This window comes from Rhinolophus sinicus, linkage group LG14, assembly GCF_036562045.2.
Source record: "Rhinolophus sinicus isolate RSC01 linkage group LG14, ASM3656204v1, whole genome shotgun sequence".
In the NCBI taxonomy this organism is placed as follows: domain Eukaryota; kingdom Metazoa; phylum Chordata; class Mammalia; order Chiroptera; family Rhinolophidae; genus Rhinolophus; species Rhinolophus sinicus.
In genome coordinates, this window is record NC_133763.1 from 5646567 (window position 1) to 5666764 (window position 20198).

The following is a 20198-nucleotide window of genomic DNA, read 5'->3' on the forward strand; positions in this document are numbered from 1 at the left end:
ATGAAAGTACGGAGGTTTAAATATGTATCTACACCTGCCCCCCTACCCCAAAAGTAGCCATTGGAATTCTCTTGTGATAGATGTTACTATTTTAATAGTGGAGAAATGGGAAAGATAGATGGCCTGGGAAAAGATCTGGCATTTCCTGAGGACTTTGGTGGCAGGCATGTTTTAGGATGGATTACCGCACCAAAGGCCTGCAGTGCCCAGATGCTTGAGGTGAGTGACGTCAGCTGTGTGAGAGGCAATGAAAGTCCGACCTCCGTGGGGCAGTCGCTAGTCAGCCCTGATGAGGATGGGACATATGGGTAACGCAGGACCAGTATCCCTAAATCGTACAGGTTTTCATGGGAAGCTGGCATTTCTAATTTTTATGAGAAAATTCCGGATTTTCAAAATACTGCTCAGGTTAAATAAAGCAATTGCAGATACCATGTTGCCATGTTGTCACAGGCATTTATATATCATATCATACCACTCCAAGAGCCACGGGAAATGTTTTCATAAACCTTGAGAAAACTCAGGTTCTGAGTTTAATACGTCATTGATTAGTTAGCTAACTAAAATGAATAAAAGGAAAATCTTGCTCCGAAGAATTATTTAAACCAATTTACGTGGTACATCATAGCCTACGGAAGCTCTCAAGGTAGAAAGAAAAAGTATTTGATTCAGAGCTTTAATGTCTTTCATCTTCATAATTAATTAGTTCTTCCCTTTTCCCTAGATTTTTTTTTTGTCTACATGATGTTGTTCGTGTTTTCAAACGACAGCTAAGGTTTTAGTTAATGACTTTAGATATTTTTAGAATTTTAAAAACATGTGATACTAGCGTGGATTCAGGGTTAGATCTGAGTTGTTTTGTGCAATACTATATTATCAATCAGTTGATAACAAGCCTTTCTTTTCAGTGGTTTAGAATTCATCCGTCTCTTAGTAAGGAGGAACCCATCTGGAGTTTAGGGTTCATTACCCAGTCGTTCTAGAACCTTAGTGTACATGAGAATCAGACTGCTGGCCTCCCCCCTGGACGTTTCTGATGCAGTAGGATCTGGGTGGGGCTTGACAATTTGCATATAAAGGAGTAATGCACTTCTGGTCCAGGGATAACACTTTGAAAATATTAGAGAATTGGCATATTTCAAACTGTAAAATGTTTCGAGTTGATCTGACACTTCTTGCGTTGTTGATAAGCTGCAGAGAGGGAGGCTCATGGGCATTAATGGCTTAGAAAACACCTCTGTCAGTGTCTGTGTCCAACTCACTCGTCAAGCTGAACTATTTTTTAATAACCCTAGTAATAGCTAAACTTTCTATAATGCTTCCTTTGTGCCAGACTGTGCGCTGTGCTCCTGAGTCATTCATTTCACTTCATACAAATCCCATTTTTATTGTCCCCATTTTACAGATGAGGAAGATGAGACCCAGAGAAGTAAAATAACTTGTCCTAGTTATGCAAGCCGGTAAGAAGTAGTGATGCTGGGGTGTCAGCTCAGGCATCTGAGTCCTGAGCCCATGACCTTAACCAGCGCACACACTGCCTCTCAGGATGACGACGGCTCTCTGTCTTGCATTCCATTGTCTCGGTGCAATGTCTGAGCCCAGCCTGCATCAGCTTAGGCAGCGCAGTACGAATTAATATTTGCAGATACGTCTTTCCGAGGCACTCTATTGTTTAGCACATTTACTCAAATCAAAGTTGTTCTGTAAGTCTGGTAATAGATGCTAGAAGCCAATTGAGTACAAATAAATAACATCAATACCCATCGCTTCACTGCACTGTATTTGGGACTGGAAAATAAACACAGTTTAAGTTACAATCAGCACAATCACAGAGGAGTTTACTTTACAAAAAGCATTTTTGGAAAATAGGGTACATCATCGCATCCGCATTCCCTCTGGTAATGCTCATTAAGTACCGGTTTATAAAATTGCTGCTGGCTCCTTTCTCAACTGAGGATTTTAGAGACTGTGTGTGTATGTGTGTGTGTGTGTGTGTGTGTGTGTGTGTATGCACATACATGTACAAGTGTAGAGTCTTGTGTTTGTCTTTAAATCTCCATTCCTTTCTTTCTCAAAATTTTTCCCTTTGTGGTTTTTCCCTTAAATGTTCCTGGAACACGGTACAAGAATTAGACAAAAACTGCTGCTTGGGACTACTAGTCTATTTATCCTGTCACATGATTATTTTAGTGTAGTTTGAAGCACTATTCTGCAGGCAGACGTAATCACATCCTACGGTCCCTACCTTACTAACTGACAGAGCACTGCCTATTAGACAATTGATCCTGGGCAGATGAAGCCATTAAAAGCAGCACTAATTAGCTGAAGAGGGGGAAAGAGCGATGCAGGCTGCCTCACTTCCTTTTATGCTTAGGGAAGTTGAAATTCCAGACAAATAATAATTGATATGCAGTCTGCCTTAATTGTGGTTGTTAACCGCCAGTGTTATAATGACAGGCTGACAATTTCTGTCTAGCCTATTGTATGTTTATTGCAGCATCCAAGAACCACTGGGTTATCTTTTTGGTTAACCTGAATCTCATAGAATGCATTTTAGCCTGTCTCTGAAATCAAAACTTGACAGCTAACCCCAGCTTATGAGTTATTTGGTTCCTATCTCCAGGTGTCCGATGTTTATTCTGGGTGAGCATTGTACTCCAAACTACGGGGATTTATAGTATGGTGTTTTTGGATGAAAAAAACAGCTGGGTCGGAGAAGAATAACTCTCTCTCTCTCTCTCTCTCTCTCTGTCTCTCATTTCCAAGCAACAACTTTAGCTATAGATGCTAATATGACTCTATCAAGTTGTACAATGCTGTATGTAGCCAGTGAAGCCGTGTAATACTAAAGAAGTAAACGTTCTTTGATTCTTTTCACTTGTGATCACAACAAATATTCTATCATATCTATTTATGAATTGACAGTTGTCTTGAGGTTAGAATATATTTAGTAAATAGCTGATAAAATCTCAATATTGCATCAATTTTAATATGGATACCTGGGTCTTCTATTAACTGATGAAATATTATTTGTCTCAAGGCAATTGTTCATCAGTGTGACACTATTGACGGAAGCATAGTCAGGCTAAACACCCACTCTCTTCTCCCAAAGACTGTTCTCCCCAAAGGCCTCTTTCTTTATCCTTTTCACAAAAGGTGTACATAGAATGATGGTATTTGTATATAACAGGCACCCTCACAGAAGAGGGTACCTGAGACAGCGGTGACTTACTGGTTGTTCTGTCACCGCTGGTCCAATTTGGGGATTGGCACCTGAGGGGATTGGCACCGTGGCATTTTAGCACCTGTGTAACTTCTCCTGCTGTGGCATACTGGCACAGGAGCTCTTGGGATACGCAGAGTTGGCAGGATCGCAAAAACAGTCTTCCCTACTTCAAACAAACAAACAAGCAAACAAATAAACAGTTTTCCTCCAAGCCTATATCAAGCTAAAATAAGCTATTATCAAACTCAAAAGCTTCTTCACAGCAAGGGAAGGAAACAACTTGGCGAAAAGACAACCTACAGAATAGAAGAAAATATTTGCAAACCACATATCTGATACAGGCTCAAATATATATATATAATACAATTAGATAATAGAAACACTAATAACCCAATAAAAATGGGCTAAGGACATGAATAGACTTCGCTCCAAAGAGATACACAAAAGCCTAACAGGTATATGAAAACATGCTCAGCATCACTAATCATCAGGGAAATGCCAATCAAAACCACAGTGAGCTACCACCTCACACCTGTCAGAATACTTCTGAAATATCGCAGGTTTATTTTAATAAGCCTCTCTGTGTAAAACCCAAGATTCGTTTCAAGCAGGTATGGTAAGACACAGAGACACAGGCGTGATTGTAATGAAGGAATATGTTTCAACTCACACATCCTTACAAACAGGAGGCAGGGCTCGCCATGCAGGGCCATGTGGGGCAGGTCCAGGGATGGCCAGGAATCAGAGGGACAAGAGCGGAGAACTCGGCCCAGAGCCTTTGCGGGGAGTTTTGGGAAGGAACGGGCAAGAGGCAACGTAGGCAGATACGCTGAGTGAGTTTAGGGGACGATAGATTGAATGATTTCGGTGGTCTTTGGACTGGAGGGATGGTCTCCAGTTGGCCCGTTACTGGCCCTCGGGTGATTTGCAGGGGAGAAGCTGGGTTGTGTGTGAAAGTCTGTGAAAGTCTGATAAAAGAGCATGTTGGGATGGTGGCCTGGGATTGGTCGGTGTGTGTATCAAAGGAGCACTGGCTGGGAATGTTTGCTGTCTGCAGGAATCAACCAGTTCTTAGTTGGGCAGTCTCTCCAGGCTCAAGACCCCAAATGCCAGAGCATCAGGAATACAGACATAAGAAAGGATCGTCCGTACAGTCTCCGCAAGGCAGCCCCGTTTTCTGTACATTTCTCTAGTGAACTGTATTCTTCTGTGCCATAACATGCACTGGATTCTGTTAATAACCCTGCCATCACGTAGCGATAAAATGCCGAAATTTCTTAAAATGTTTAAATTTAGGATTAGTGGCATAAAGGCCTTCATCAGTCATTTTGCTGTCAAATAATAGATTGCATATATTTTCATTTTCAGAGTTCAGGAATTATTACACAATTAAAACTCAGGTAATTTTCAGTTAGTCTTTGCAAGATTGTTTATTTTTTTGTGTTTGAATTGAGAATGATAATAGGGTAACTAGCATCCAAGAAAAAACGGTGTAGACTCAAAACTTCACGGCAAGTGGCCAAGAACAAAAAGAAATCCGACAGAGGCCAAAAGACCAAGATAGCCTGATCCAAAGAATCTGCGGATAATTGGAATGTGTTACGACGTAAAGGAAATCCAGGCCATTTTACTGGCAATTAATGAAAGCAAGAAATTTAGCAAAAAACGTTAGCATTCAGATATCGCATAGGACACATGCATGAAGTTGTTAAGACCCCAAAACCCCTGTTTTATAAGAAGAAAAAGATGCAATGAAGAAATAAAAGAGGGTTGTTGCTGGTGCCGGGGTGAGGTTAGTGTCACAGGGTGGGTTAGCGTCCGTCTGCGACATTAAAGGCTGATTAGAAAGAAATCCAGTTCACGTTTACCTGTTCATAAGTAACGTAAACTTTACTGATGTAAGTGGTAGACAGAAACTGATGATAGGGAGAGCTGTGAGGTGGGTCATCTTCCTTCTTCATCCTGCCCTGTACCAGAACTCCGGCCACAGAGGGCTTCCGTCTGTGAAACTGCCAGGAAGCAGTTCCTATTCTCTCTGCACTGGTTTCTGTGGCTTTCCTCAGGGCTGCGGTGTTTGGGAAGTGAGGTATGAATACTCAAAGACATTTCAACGAGGAATCAGAAGGCTGTGTGCTGATATTGGTCTCTTCAGTGATGGAGCCTTGAATAAGTCACCTGACCTCCCTGAATCTTAGGGTGAAGAGTGAACCACAATCAGTGAACACGAACAAGCATTTCGTGTTTGCAGGGCAAGGCCTTACGTTCAGGTGTGAAGAGGTGGGTTCCTGTGCTCGCCTCAAGCTGTCCAATCCAATATGGTAGTTCAACGTGTAAACAAATTATTCCACTGTCCTGTGACACATATTATTAAAGTGTTCTAGGCAGAGCAAATACAATCTATTGACGTGTAGAAAAGTTAAATGATTGGAAACATGACATGCTTGTGAAAATTCAAATAATTCAGTGGAACTTATATTTTGTTGTTGTGTGCCTTCTTTTTTTTAATTAAAATTTATTGGGGTGACAATTATTAGTAAAGTTACATAGCTTTCAAGTGTACAATTCTGTAATACATCATCTATAAATCCCATTGTGTGTTCACCACCCAGAGTCAGTTCTCCTTCCATCACCATATATTTGTTCCCCTTTACCCTCATCTACCACCCTCCTCCCCCCTTACCTTCTGGTAACCACTAAACTATTGTCTGTGTATATGAGTTTTTGTTTCTTTGTTTGTCTTTTTCCTTTGTTGAATGATTGGATAAAGAAAATGTGGTATATATACACAATGGAATACTATTCGGCCATAAGAAAAGATGAAACAGTGCCATTTGTAACAAATGAATGGATCTTGAGATTATCATGCTGAGTGAAATAAGTCACACAGAAAAAGTCGAGAACCGTATGATTTCATTGATACGTGGGATATAAAACTGGAACTTGCATTTTATAGCAAGAATTTAGGAGGTGATGCTCATTCTAAATCATTTGGATTTTACCTGCCATCAGTGAGTAGTCATTAAATGACTTCTTAAAAGTTGTGTTTTGGGAACCCGGTTGTGCTAAAGGGATGGAATTTGAGGTACAATCTAACGGCAGGTTGTTAGCGGAACCCTTCCCACAGCTTAGACCAAGGGCACTCGGATGAAAACGAGAGATGGTATCTTCGAGAGATGTTAGAACTACTTCGTAGGGATTTTTAACGATTGCATGAGATAGTAGATGCAAAGGGGCTTTTAACCCATAAATTGCTTCATTAGGTTTTATTACAAGGTTCTGACCTTAAACCTTTTTATGAGACAGTATCACATAGCGAGAATGAATTGGCTTGTTAGAATTTCCAGTGATGCGGACAAATCTTTCCTCTGCTATGATATCTCTAGTTCAGTTTATCAAAACCAAAATTTCTGTAAGTCAAAATATCAGTGTTTTTTTTTTAATGTCAGTTTCACTTGCCTTCTGTAGAAAGAATTTGCCAAAGTGGGTTTGATTACCGGATCTTGGGACAAGTGCCCATCTGTGGGGACTGCATGTGTGTATAAAGGGTTGTCACGTCCCTATGATTGGTACATGTGATAGGAGAATCACATGGTACAAATGGCAGACATTTTCCCCAAAGGAAAATGCTGTCTTCTCAAACGGAGTTATGAGATCAAACTCACTCTTGACTTAATATCACTTCTTGACAGCCACAGACAGCATTAGTCACTCTCTTGTCTCTACTCCTAGTGCTTTGGTATTTTACTGGCTATTTTCTTCTTTTAATTCATTTAGGCACCAAGTATTCCTTGATATCTATGTATCAGGCACTGCAGTAGGCACTAGATACATACATAGTAGGAAGAAAATACACACAGTCCTTTCCCTCTTCCTGGTTTTATAGTCTTAGGTCCTGCTTGTTTGTCCCTTCTTTGAAGTAGAGACAGGGATAAGCTCTTCCTATTGCAGCATCTAACAGTGACTGACGCATCATATGTGCTAAATATATGTAAATATACATATATCACTCATTCAATAAGTAAAGGTATAGACGAGACTATGTAAGAAAAATAAGTCTACGGATTATTTTAACTAGCCGACCATATGTTATATGATTAAATTAGGAACAAAATGAATTAGAAACAAAAGGAATTTTTTCCATACACCTTTTCTGAATTCAGTTGTGCCTTTGGCAATTGGGAACTTATTATTAAAAGAACACACAAAAATTTCATATAGGATCTACTCTTTGTAAGATTAATCTTTTGATCTTTCTTTGAATTTTTCCCTATAGATTTATTCAAATACTGAGCTCTAGTTTTGCTTTTTCTAATGGTAGTGCCCATATATTATTCTTTCATCAAAAACAAAATATTATATAGGATTACCTGTAATAGTGTGTTACTCAAATGTAGTATTTTTAATGATGCTGGTAATTTTTTTGAGTAAGAAATATCATAGGTTAAGTAATATTAAAGTAAATGAAGGAGAATATTAACAGAAATTATGTACAAATATGTAGGGTTTCTACACATTGTGGCCGAACAAGTGAAAGAATGAAAAAGAAAGAAAGAAGTTGGTTCATATAAACATGTAGAAGAAATTAAAAGACCAAATAATATTGCATTCAAAATGTTTAGTTCTAAAATGATTATTTCACACATTTTGACTTGAAAGAGAACACACACCCTGAAGAAAAATAGGAATTATCTTAGATCCTTATTCCTCAAACAAATCTTCAGGGCAGGTCAAGTTGTTTTGTGTCTCTTCAGCAAAATGAGAGAGAGAGAGAGAGAGAGAGAGAGAGAGAGAGAGAGAGAGCTCTTTTCTAAGAGTAGCTCTTGCTACTGCTCTGGTTCATTTTGGAAAATCTTTCTCTTTTTGATTGTTTTTCATGATTCTATCTTGAGAGCAAAACAACAACAAAAAAAGCCCGAATAAACAGATAGTGGAGTTAAATAATGAGCAAATATTTTTGAGCAAAAAATAATTAACTACCTTATCCTGAGGGGGGTAAATGCTACTTTTTTTTTTTTTTAAGAGGAAAACATAAATTATTCACTAAAGAATTAAAAACCCTTTTATTGTTGGCAGCCTTTAATTTATTTCCCTTTGATTACCCTTGGACATTCAGTTAGGGTTGAAGAGTTCTGAGCATTTATCTATAGTATTAGGAGTGATTTTGTAAGACTCAGAAAGTTACAAAGTATGATACAAAGTTTAATGAATAAATGGAAAAAAAACTTTAGTTTTTCTTTTAAAATAAAAAGCAAGTAACAAGCAAATACGGGAACTCTGTTTAGGATACACAATTATTTTCCTTCGGATATTGTAAGTAGAAATTTAATAATTAAAAATATTCATTTGGTTGTTTCCTATATTTCGAATAAATAAGGCCTTTTGTAGGTGTTTCTGTGAATTATTTACAGATGTCTGTACTGAAAATTTAAAATGCCAGAGTGCCCAGTAAAACATTCACTCATTCATTCATCAAACTTTTATTGCGTCCTTGTTATGCATCAAGCACTGTGTTCATAGCTAAGGGATAAAATTTAAAAAAGAAATCGCTCATGTTGTCGAGGGATTTTATTTAGTAGTAGAGTCAAAATATGTACAAGAATAACTATAAAATAAAGCAAGAATATTTCTGACAGGCATATAAAATGCTCTGCCTTCAACCCATTTAATATTTTTGAAATGATGAAATATTTAAAACACACAGAATATTTCAATGGATAATAGACGTTTGTGTTTCCATCTACTGGATTTAACGAATGTTGACATTTTGACTTGTTTACCACAGGTCCTTTCATTTTTATTTTTTTAAGAAATACAGTGCTACATACACCAGTGAATTTCATTCCCTAACCCATTCACATGTAGTCCTTCTCAGAGCTAACTGCTATCCTGAAGTTGGTATGTATTCACCCCCAACATGCTTTGACATGTTTAATATATAGTCATAATCCAACACAATGTGTAAGTTTTATATATTTTCAAATTTCAAAAGAATTATTTATTTTATGTATTGCTTTGATAGTGTTTTTTTTTTCCCCCCCTGGAATATTGTTCCTTCAAACTAGTTTTCCATCCTTCCCAAAATGTTGTGTTCTACTCAAAACACTTTTGGTTAACTGCATACTTTATGTTTGTCAAGACTTTGTTCCTGTTGCTTCCATTTAAGGGTCTCCCTGGCAGCTTCACAATTAGCACCAGTATTGGAGCTGTCACCTTGTGCCAGTGTTGTTCTAAGCTTTTGCATGTGCTGAAATATTTAGTTCTCACATTAAATATGTCAGTGCAGTGGTATTATAGTTCTCCTTTTGGATGAAAAGGGCCCTCAGAAATGGAAACAACTTGCCCAAAGATACATAACTAGTAAGTAGCTGAGCATCTTTGGAACTTAGGAAGTCTAGTTTCAGAACCAAGATCCTTACTCACCTGATTACTAATAAGGGGAAGCAGCTGTATGTTTATCTGGCCTTAGTTCTTGTGTGCTCTCTCAATTCACATCTTCTTTCATTATATTGGTATATTTGTATTTTTCTCATTTATTTGTAAGAGGTTTTCACATTGAGATTAATTCTTTGTCAATTATTGTCATTAAATCGATATTTTCCCCCAAAAGAGAATCATCTTTTAAATTTGTTTTAGTGGCTTTGGTCATTAATTGTACAGAATAGATTTTAAATGAAGGATGTCATTTATTACCTATTTTGTGTCTTGTTCAGGAATATTATCCTATACTTCATACAAAACCATAAAAAGCCTTCCCTATTCTCTCCTATGCAAACACATAAAGACATTTTCTTCAAAATTTTTGTGTTGCTTTTCATGTTTTTATAATTTTGATTTAACTGTAATTTATTTTCATGTGGCCAGAGGCAGAGATCTAACTACTTTTCCTAATGAATATACAATTTAATGCCGATTTGTTGTTTATTTTTGAGTTCTATATTCTAGTCTAGTGGTAAATTTGTGTATATCTGTAAGGAAATTGTACCGTTTTAATTATTACTAGTTAGAATTTTTCTTGATACTTGAAAATAAAATTCTATTTTTAAAATTTTTCTTCATAAGAATTGTCTATGAAAATTTCTTTTAGCCTTTTAATCTTACATAAAAATTTTAAGGATAAAATTTCACATTTTTCCCAAGTGCTTCACACTATTTTATTAGATGTATTTCTAAGTTATTTTTGTTGTTGCCATTATAAATTATATAAATTTTATTATATTTTGTCTGACGGCTTTTAATGATGTGTAAGAAACCTATTATTTTGTAAATTGGTCATGAATCTATGAATTTTATGATCACTTAATTCCAACAGACTGCCTGTTTTTTCTTTTGGTTTTCAGCAAGGACAATTATGTTGAAGGAAAATATGGCAATTTTCCCATCTTTCTAATTTTAATAATTATTTTCCCTCTCTTGATTTATTACATGGTGCAGGAATTGCAAAATAATGCAAATTCGATGGGGTGATAGCAGATGTCCTGGTCTGTTGGCCGACCTAAAAAATGCTTCCAACATTCTTCACTGTCGTGATCTTTACTGTGGTTTTTTAAAATTTTTGTTTAGGGGAATAGGTAGAAATTTTTTACCAAGTAAATAAATTGCATTTTATTCCTACTTTTTTAAAAACAGAAATGACTATTAAATATTGTCCAAATCATTGTCTCAACATTTTATACCAAGCAGGAAAAAAAAAATCTACATCTAGACATACGGTTACTCATTCACAGATTGGATCCATCTAGAAATTATAGAACATGAAAGGGACATAAAAAGTCATAAAGCAGCCTGAGAGGAAAAGTTGGATTGCTCACGTAAGAATGACAACGCAAACAGCACAGCCAACTTCTAAACATCACAGAAGAAAAGTGAAGTGTTATATCTCAAGTGCTCTATGAGAAAATGATGGCAGCATAGATTCAATGTATCTAAACAGACCTTCATGAAAGGAAGGCAAATGATCCCAAAAGAACCCTTTGTAACAGACCTGAACTAAAGGAATGTCTAAATAATACATGATAGGACAAAGAAAACTATTCCCCTAACCCAATATGAGATGCAAGAAGCACAAAAAGCAATTAAAATATAAAGGTAAATCTAAATGGTAGATTTAGATTTTGCTTTTTGGTATAAAAGCAATGTTGATAATATAATAATAACTAGTATTTTAAGAGGTTACATGGATAGAATTAAGTAAAGGGAAATAACATGAATTTGGAGGGAGGATCAAAACATTCTAACATAGTCTATGGAAGGAAGGGTAAGATGTTAACTTTATAATTCGATACACACATATTGTATAATTTTAAGAATCACTACGAGAAAAGGAAAAAAAATGGTAACTTTCCAAGCCAATAGTGGGAAAATTGAGTATTAAAAACATTTACAATTTTAATTATCAATTAATTAAAATATAGAACTCAGTATTTTGAAAAGTCACAGGAAATAATGGAACAAATAAAAAATAAAAAGAAATAGAGGAAATACATCATTTGAAATTCACTTTAAATATAACAGTCGACACAGTAAAGTAAAAACTAAGTCATAAAATGAATGACGAAACACATTAAAAATAAATAAAATGAGATTTGGGCTTTGCTTCGACCGATGATATACCCTAAAGTGAATAATGTAATTAACGCGGCCCTCTGCACCTAACTTAAACACATGCTTCCCATGCCTCTCTTTTCCCTTCCCTCCCAGTTCTGACCAGTTCAGTCCTAAAGCTGTTAGTTTGCACAAGAGGTTAGCATCCATGCTGGGAGCCATGGGAAGGACCTGTGGTGGGGTAAGAAGGGCACGCCGGAAGTTCATGAGAAGGAACACACTGGCCTTGGGCATCAGGGCTCGTGAAGGTGGGGAGGGTAGCCCTGCAGGAGACAGGACACCCCCGCTGGCCCCTCAGGGCTGAGAGCCATGAAGCAGGGTCACGTGGGAGAAGCGGCTTGGCCCTGGTTTTCAGAGTCTGAGCCCTGTCAGTGAGGTGTTCCTGTAGGTGGTGGGCCTGGAGTGGGTTGTCATGAGCTGGTGTCTCCATGAGAATGGTGGCCCTGCAGAGACTCTCAGAACTCTAATGGGGTAAAGGGGGCTATTCCTAGGAAGGCAATGGTGGTAGCGATGGGAGATTGTTAAATACAGGCAGGTCATGAAAAAGGCTGTCAAAGATAATAAGCTGGAAAAATAAACTAGAATTACCCTTGTAACTTTGGATTGGACATGAAGGTAGTGATGTAAATGTTTCAACCTCGGTAAATGGATATAGCAATATTCCCTAACTCTCTCTACTGAGAGAGCCCGGGAGCAGCGACATTTCCACAGCAATAAGGGCATCTCGCATCCACACCTTTTAAATAAGGGTCAAGGCAGGGACATTCTAAGATTAACTTGCAGTATGTCATTGTGTCAGAAACATGGAGGGGCTCGAAGAAGAACGGGGACTCTGCAAAGTGCACAGGGTGCAGCTTGTGGAGGGTCCATCTGGTCACCACTGGGTCAAGATGACACCAAAATAAGTCATCATAGCAGTGGGTTATAGCCCATTGAGTAAAATAGGATATGGACCTCGGTTCTGTATCTATAAAAAATAAAACAAGCCCTGGTAGAGGAATGGCTGTTTATATAACTTCAACCTCCTCAGCAAGGATATGTAAATTACAAATAGAAGACAACAGTTTACAGTGGAGAAGTCTCACAGACATCACTTTAAATAAACAAAGTGAAATCATCAGCCATGAGCCAAATATGAATCGTATGTCACCTTGGAGGACGCAACAAGAGGAACACTTCATCTCCCTCTTGTGTTCCTAATACTATTAACCTGACTCTAAACGTGAGGTACATCAGACAAATCTAAATTGGGAGACACTCTACACAGTTGAATTGCTGGAATATTCTAAACTGTGAAGGTCACTGCAGACCAGGATTGGCTGAGGAACTGTCCCAGATTGAAAGAGACAAAAGAAACTCAACACCTAAAGACAATGTGCAATTCTGGACGTTTTGGGACATTTCGTGAAGGCTTGAGTTTGAGGATTTGTTGGTAGCTGAGTACCCATCGTCATTTTCTGCTAAGATAGTGGTTATGTAGGAGAATGTCCCTGTTTGTAGGGAAAAGACACTAAAATATTAGGAAGGGATAGTATATCCATCCAGCTGGCAACTTATTCTCAAAGTGGCTCAGGGACAAAAATTCTATGTAGTATTACAATTTTTCTGTAAAGCACAGAAATGCATGAAATGAGGACCAACTCTAGCACACGTGGCTCATTTCATAAATTTCACCCCAGGGTAGGTGCAGCATCTCTCACATGGCCCAGCCTGGCAGAGGTTTCAGTGAATGTCAGCCCCTAAGGGCCCTATTGGGTCCTGTCACTTTATGCAGTTCATAAACCATGTAACCATACATGTCAATACTGCATGAAAAGAATAGTTCATGTGGAATATTTTATGCAGTACTTGTTTAAAAAGAGAGTTTAATTTAAGAAAAAAATCACTTTAAATTTTTCCCTCAATTATTAATTAACAATTGACAACTCATTTACCTATATGACTTTGGTTTCTTTAAGCAAGATTCTGAATTGTTAAAGCAGAGAATACAAATTATGCTAGAACCATTTATCTTCGAGGAATATGTATAGGAAAGAAAAGAGCCTATTAGAAATATTAACAGTATTCTGTTTGCCATGACTTTGATTTCTTCAAATACATTTAATTATAAATTATGTGTACAATTTAGAAACAAAGTGTTTAATAATTTAAGGATTACTGTGAGTCAAAATAATTTGTTTAGTCTAGTAATAATAATTTAATTGCAAGTTGTTTAAAGTGTACACAACACACTATAAATATTATGTGTTGAATGAGACAAAGAATATAAAATAATTCAATGGTTTGGCAAACATTTGTGAATTAAAAGCTTTTATTATTTGCTTAGGCATGGAATTAATTTGAAATAAAATAGTTAAAACCTAATAGAAACTCTATTTCTGAGTTTGTGGGTTTTTAGATGTTAGCTATGTGGTGATATTATCATGCAATTAAGTATGAATTAGAAAAACTCAAATTTGCTTATTCTTCCTCACACCTTCAATAGACGATTAATTCCTAGAAGGAGAATGTCGTGCATTAAGGACTAATCAAACCTTGCCCGGCTCTATAAAGTTAAATCTATTGGCATTAGCTCTTCATTGTTTAAAGTGTCCCTTTCATATATGGTCTTCTGCCCTCATTGACCTTTTATTATAATTAGAAATCAAAATGGCTGAGACTGTCCCTAAAAGGGAAATCATCAACATTCATCCTGAGAAGCTTCCTTTTTCAGAATCCCTCATGGATGCACTTACTTTTTCAAGGTGACTCTTCTCCCAGATAGATTTAGGTTGGGTATTTCTGAGTCCAACTCTGTCATAATCTCCGTGAGGTTTACCATTGAGTTAAGGAGGATTTGTCCATCATTATTGATACCAAAATGATAACTAGGAATCTTCTCTTCATATCCCCTAAAGAATATATATAAATCACAAGTGTACCACAGTGCATTTCTGCCTTTACCCCATTAGGTAAATTTTTGAGTATGTCTTTAATTATTTGGGGGGATAAATTACTAGTGGACTAATTGCTGTACCAAAGAATTGAGACTTTTGTTTAAGACTATTGCAAAATTGCCATCTAGAAAATAGTACCAATTTCGTTTTTATCAGTAAAGAATCAGAGAGTCTCTTATTCCATAAACTTGCCAACATATGATAATATTATTTTTAAACTTTTCCATCTTAATAGGTGAAGAAAGTATCAACCGATTAATTTCAATGTCTTTTTTTTACCTGTACAGTTGACCTTGTTTTTTTATTTATATTTTGAATATATTGTCAGAGATTTAAATTTCTTCTTTTCATTATTTTTGTTCATATTATATGTCTTTTTATAACCAAATATTTGACTTCTTGTGTGTTCATAAAAATCCTTTATAGGCAAAAATATTATACACATACATAAATATAATAAAACCATTTTCTCATTGTGACATTTACCTTTTAATTATATTATTATCACAGTTTTCCTTGATGTACTTCTTAAATTATTTTTATGGTCAAAATCCCCCATCCAATTCAGGTTTTACTCAGATCCACTCATATTGCACTTATTAATTCAATTTTCTTCCTAACCCTTCAAAATAATAGCCAGTGGTAATTTCTAAAAAGTGTGTGCCCCCCTAAAATAATAAGTTAAAGTCCTAACTCCCAATGTAATGGTATTTGGAGGTGGCGCCTTTGGTAGGTAATTAGATAATGAGAGTGGAGCCCTCAAAAATCTGGTCAATGCCCTTATGAAGAGACCTCAGAGAGCTCCCTTACCCTCTCTCTGCCACGTGAGGACAATGACCAGTCATTAGTCAGTCTACAACCCTGAAGAGAGACCTCACCAGAATCTGACCTTGTTGACACCCTGAGCTCTGATTTTCAGTTTCCAGAACTCTGAGAAATACCGTTCTGTTGTTTCTAAGCAACCCAGTCTATGGTACTTTATTATAGCAGCCCAAAGTGAATAAGACAATAACGCGAGTCTGCAAAAGTATATGTACACATATGCTCATGGAATTATTGTTCATAGCAGAGAAAACTTGGATTCCATCTGAATATTGAAGTTCTTAAATAAAGACCTCCCAGTAAAGAACTTCTTCAATAACTTAGTGGCGTATCTTCACACACTGGATTGTTATAATAAAAATTATTGTAAAGATGTGTTTGTATGTGTATGTTTTTATATGTTTGCACTGCACAGGCTATTAACATTGTGGGGAAGGTGAGCAATGATTATGGGGTTATATCCTATATACTTTATATACTTTATGATGCATGCACGTTTAGGAAAGGAAAACTGTATTAAAATTATCATACTCCATATACACAGACAACAAAGATGAATACAAGTCATGTTTGACGTCTGCAATGTCAGAAGGGACTCAAAGAGGTTCCCATCAGCATCCAGACACTTCTGATGACAGCGAACTACTGCTTAAGCAATGCTGACCAAAGTGTCCACTTGTATACACTTTTTTTGGTACCCTGTTACATATATATATATATATATATATATATATATATATATATATATATATATTCACTGGTTTTTGCACAAAAACCAGTGAATTAGGGATGAGAGTTATTTTTATTTCCATTTTATTGATGTAAACTTGAGAATCAGGGACATTTAAATATAGCACTCTGTAAACTTTCTGTTATGAAATTGTCGACTTATTTTCAAAATTTAGTGCCTTTATTCAATAACTTGTTGATAGTATTCCACGCCTAGTGCACAATAACAATTTAACACATGAGTGTGCCAAATAACTTTTGCCTTTCCCCCCCTTTTTTAAATATTAAACTTCAGTTTTTAGAGCAATTTTAGGTTTAAGGGAAAATTGAGCAAAAAGTCCCAAGAGTTTCCATATTACCCCTCTCCCTCCAAGTTTTCTCTGTTAGTAACCTCTTGTATTGGTGTGGTACATATGTTATAAATGAAGAACCAATATTGATGCATAATAGTAATAGTAATTTTATTATTATTTAATAATAATTTTATTATTATTATTGTTAACTAAAGACTATAGCTTACATTAGGGTTCACTTTCTGTTTTGTACAATTGTATGGGATTTGCAAATGCAAATGTCATGTTTGTACCCTTCTAGTGTCAACAAGGATAGTTTCTTTTTCCTAAAAATTCCATGTGTTCTACCTGTACCCCTCCCCTGCCTTGCACCAAACCCTTGGGAACCACTGGTGTTTCTACTGTCTCCATAGTTCTGCCTTTTCCAGAATGTCATCTAGTTAGAATCATACACTGTACAGCCTTTCCCGATCGGCTTCTTTTTCTTAGCAATATGCATTTAAGAGTCTTCATTTCCTTTCATGTGTTGATAGCCTATTTCTTTTTATTGTTGTAGAATATTGTATCAGATGGATGCACCAAAGTTTGTTTATCCACTTGCCAGTTATTGAAAGACATCATGGCTAGTCCATGTTTTGACAATTACGGATCAAGCTGCTATCAATATTCATGCGCAGTTTTCATGTGGACATAAGTTTTCACCTCATTTGGGTAAATACCAAGGTCTGCAATTGCTCGATTGCGTGGAAAGAGTCTGTTTAGCTTTGTATGAAGTTACCAAACTGTATCCAAAGTGACTCTACCGTTTGCATTTCTACCAGCGATGAGTGAGAATTCTTGTTGCTGTACGTTCTTGCCAGCACTTACTGGTGTCAGTGTTTTACACATGGAGGTGTTTGGATCTTTGCTCGTTTTTTAATTGGGTTGTTTGTTTCCTTATTATTGAGTTAACAGTTCTTTGTTCACTGTGCTTTATCAGATATGAGTTTTAAAAAAAAATTTCTGCCATTCTGTGGCTTGTGTTTTCATTCTTTCACGAGTGTCTTTTGTAGGAGAGAAATATTTTATTACTTACTAGCAGAAATATTTAATTTTAATGAAATGTGGCGTATCAAATTCTCTCTCTTTTTTTTTTTTGTGTGTGTGTGTGTGTGTGTGTGGACTGCGCTTTTGGTGTTGTCTCTAAAACGTCATTGCCAAACTCAGGACCTAGATTTTCTTGTATATCATCTTCTAGAAGTTGTATAGTTTTGTGTTTGATCTATGGTTTTAAACATAATATTATATATTTTTTGGTCCAATTTGGATTATCAATATAAATGTCCTCAATGTAATTGTTAAAAACAGTGTTTGAAGTCATTCTTTCCGGGTTCTAATCTTGGGTATATGCAGTTACTTGGTGTGACCTTTCTTAGGTTACTTACACTCTATGTTTTCATTAGCTGTAAGTAGAACTAATGATAGTGGCTGCAATGTAAGATTGTATGGGATAATACATTTAACATGTTTTAGCATACTTAAACATAATAAAGAATGGTTAATGGTAATAATTGTGTTGTGCTGTATTTGGATACTATTGAGGTTTGGGAGGCTTTTTGTCCCCATCCTACGATGTTCCTTTCTCCTTTGTGTCTGGTTTTTTATGTCTTACTGTTGTCATGAACCTGATGATGTCTGCAAACCCAACTACCAATCTGCTCTGAGTTTCCAATGGTCTGCTAAAATTGTGTCTAAAAGAGAAATGATTAGAATAAGTCCTGAGGTCATTTTCTTTTAATATACAATGTAGTGTACAAACTATATGACATGTTTTTTGTCCCCTCAACTGTTTTCTGTCTTCTGAATGGTTGTGTTCACTGTTTAGCAAATACTAAGTAAGCCAGGACTATAAATCTGAATACATGTGGTAACTCCTTTGTTATTATTAGTAGTGCATCATGTATGCTCGTATTTTCACAGAAATAACCAATATGCTGGAAAATCACACAACATCACACAAGTTGCTCTGCAGTGAAACTACAGTTACTTTCTTGTTTTATGTTGTCTAGTTGTATGTGTTAGCTGTTGACACAGGACCGTTGTGGGGTGCTGCCCAGTGGATGTCAGCACCCCACAGCTGCTCCCGTCCTTCAGGGTGGGGTGTGTAGCCATCATTTTGTATGTGATAACTTCCATGACCCCAAGCACAAGCAGCTAACCTTGGGAAGACATCTATAATTGGGAAGCATAAAATATTGGTTATTCAGGGCGTGTACGGGAAATCTTTGTTATTTTCCTCTCAATTCTGCTGTGAACCTAAAACTGCTCTCAAAGATAAAAGCTATTTTTTAAAAAATTGGTTATTCTCTCCAAATAGTGGAGTAGATAATATATAAACCCAGGAGCTCTCAGCATCCCTGTTTAGGTAGCACACTAATGCGGCAGCGAGATGAAGTTGAGCTACAAAAACAGATAAAAGAGCAGAACAGACACTTGAAGTGAGCTCCTATGAGAATTGAGTGTACTTTTGGCCCACTTCCAAAGGGCAAACTGTCCTTGCTTTTAGACTTCAATTAGGCACCTCTATTATTAAAACCTTCCCTTTTATTTAATGTAGATACGGGTGGCTTTCGCTCATTGCGGCAACAAATGAAAAGCTCTGAATGTGAGCTGAGTACATAAAGGAAGGGTGGTGCCAGGATGAAAGGGCAGCTGGATGGAGAGGGGAAAAGGCACCACCGAGGCCAACTTCTGACTCCCCAGTCCTGCCCAGTTCAGATCTCAATTGGAGAGAGCCCTCCCGAGTGTCCCTCCCAAATTTTTGTTCCTATTGACTACAATACTGTGGCAGGTGGGGTTCTTTTTATTATTTTTTCATTAATTGTGTGTTGAAAGAATTCTAGACCTGGAGTTCATCTAGACCAGCAATATCCTACTTGATTTTGCACTTTTTTAACCATTAAAACGCTCAGTTGCTAGCCCTATAATTCTGATTCACCAGGACTGTGGGAAGGTCTGCGAAGTGATATTGTTATGACGCTGGAGGTCTAATTTGGACATGAAGTTAGGGAAGTGCTGTTCTAGACCAAATACTTCAGTTCATAAAACTTCTTTTAATCTTGAAATTTCACTGAGAGCAAACCCTGGCGATGTAACGTCCTCTTCCTTGAATCTCACTATTTTTCATAATGAAGTATATTTCCATAGTCCTATTTTCCTATTTTAATTCTCGCTTGCCTTTTTTCCCAGTTCCAATTTCATTTTTTTTTTTTTTTTTTTTGCCATCCTTTAGACATCATAATTTGTCATTTCAGTCATTCCACTGCTAAACTAAGTATCTACAGGTCACTTATATAACTGAAAATTGCCATCCATTCTTTTGGCCCTTTTTCCATTTTGAGTCTTCGCCATCTAGAACTGGTCATATCTGCCTGTCCCATGCTTGATACATTGCTTTCACTTTAGCTTTGATGCAGAAGGCCGTGAAATTCTATTGATTGTGACCGAAATCATATTACTTAATTGATGCCGAGCCTTCAGTGTTTCTTCGCAATTTCTGATGCCTCATTTCCCTCCTGATTGCATTCTCTACTGCAACCATCTCAAACCCTC

The 20198-nt window shown here is 36.8% G+C and overlaps 1 long non-coding RNA gene across 1 annotated transcript in view; it reads left to right on the plus strand.

The window, feature by feature from the left end:
* The window catches only part of LOC109444085 (uncharacterized), an 816445-nt gene that overhangs the window by 214274 nt on the left and 581973 nt on the right, over nt 1-20198 (plus strand). The window lies entirely within an intron of this gene.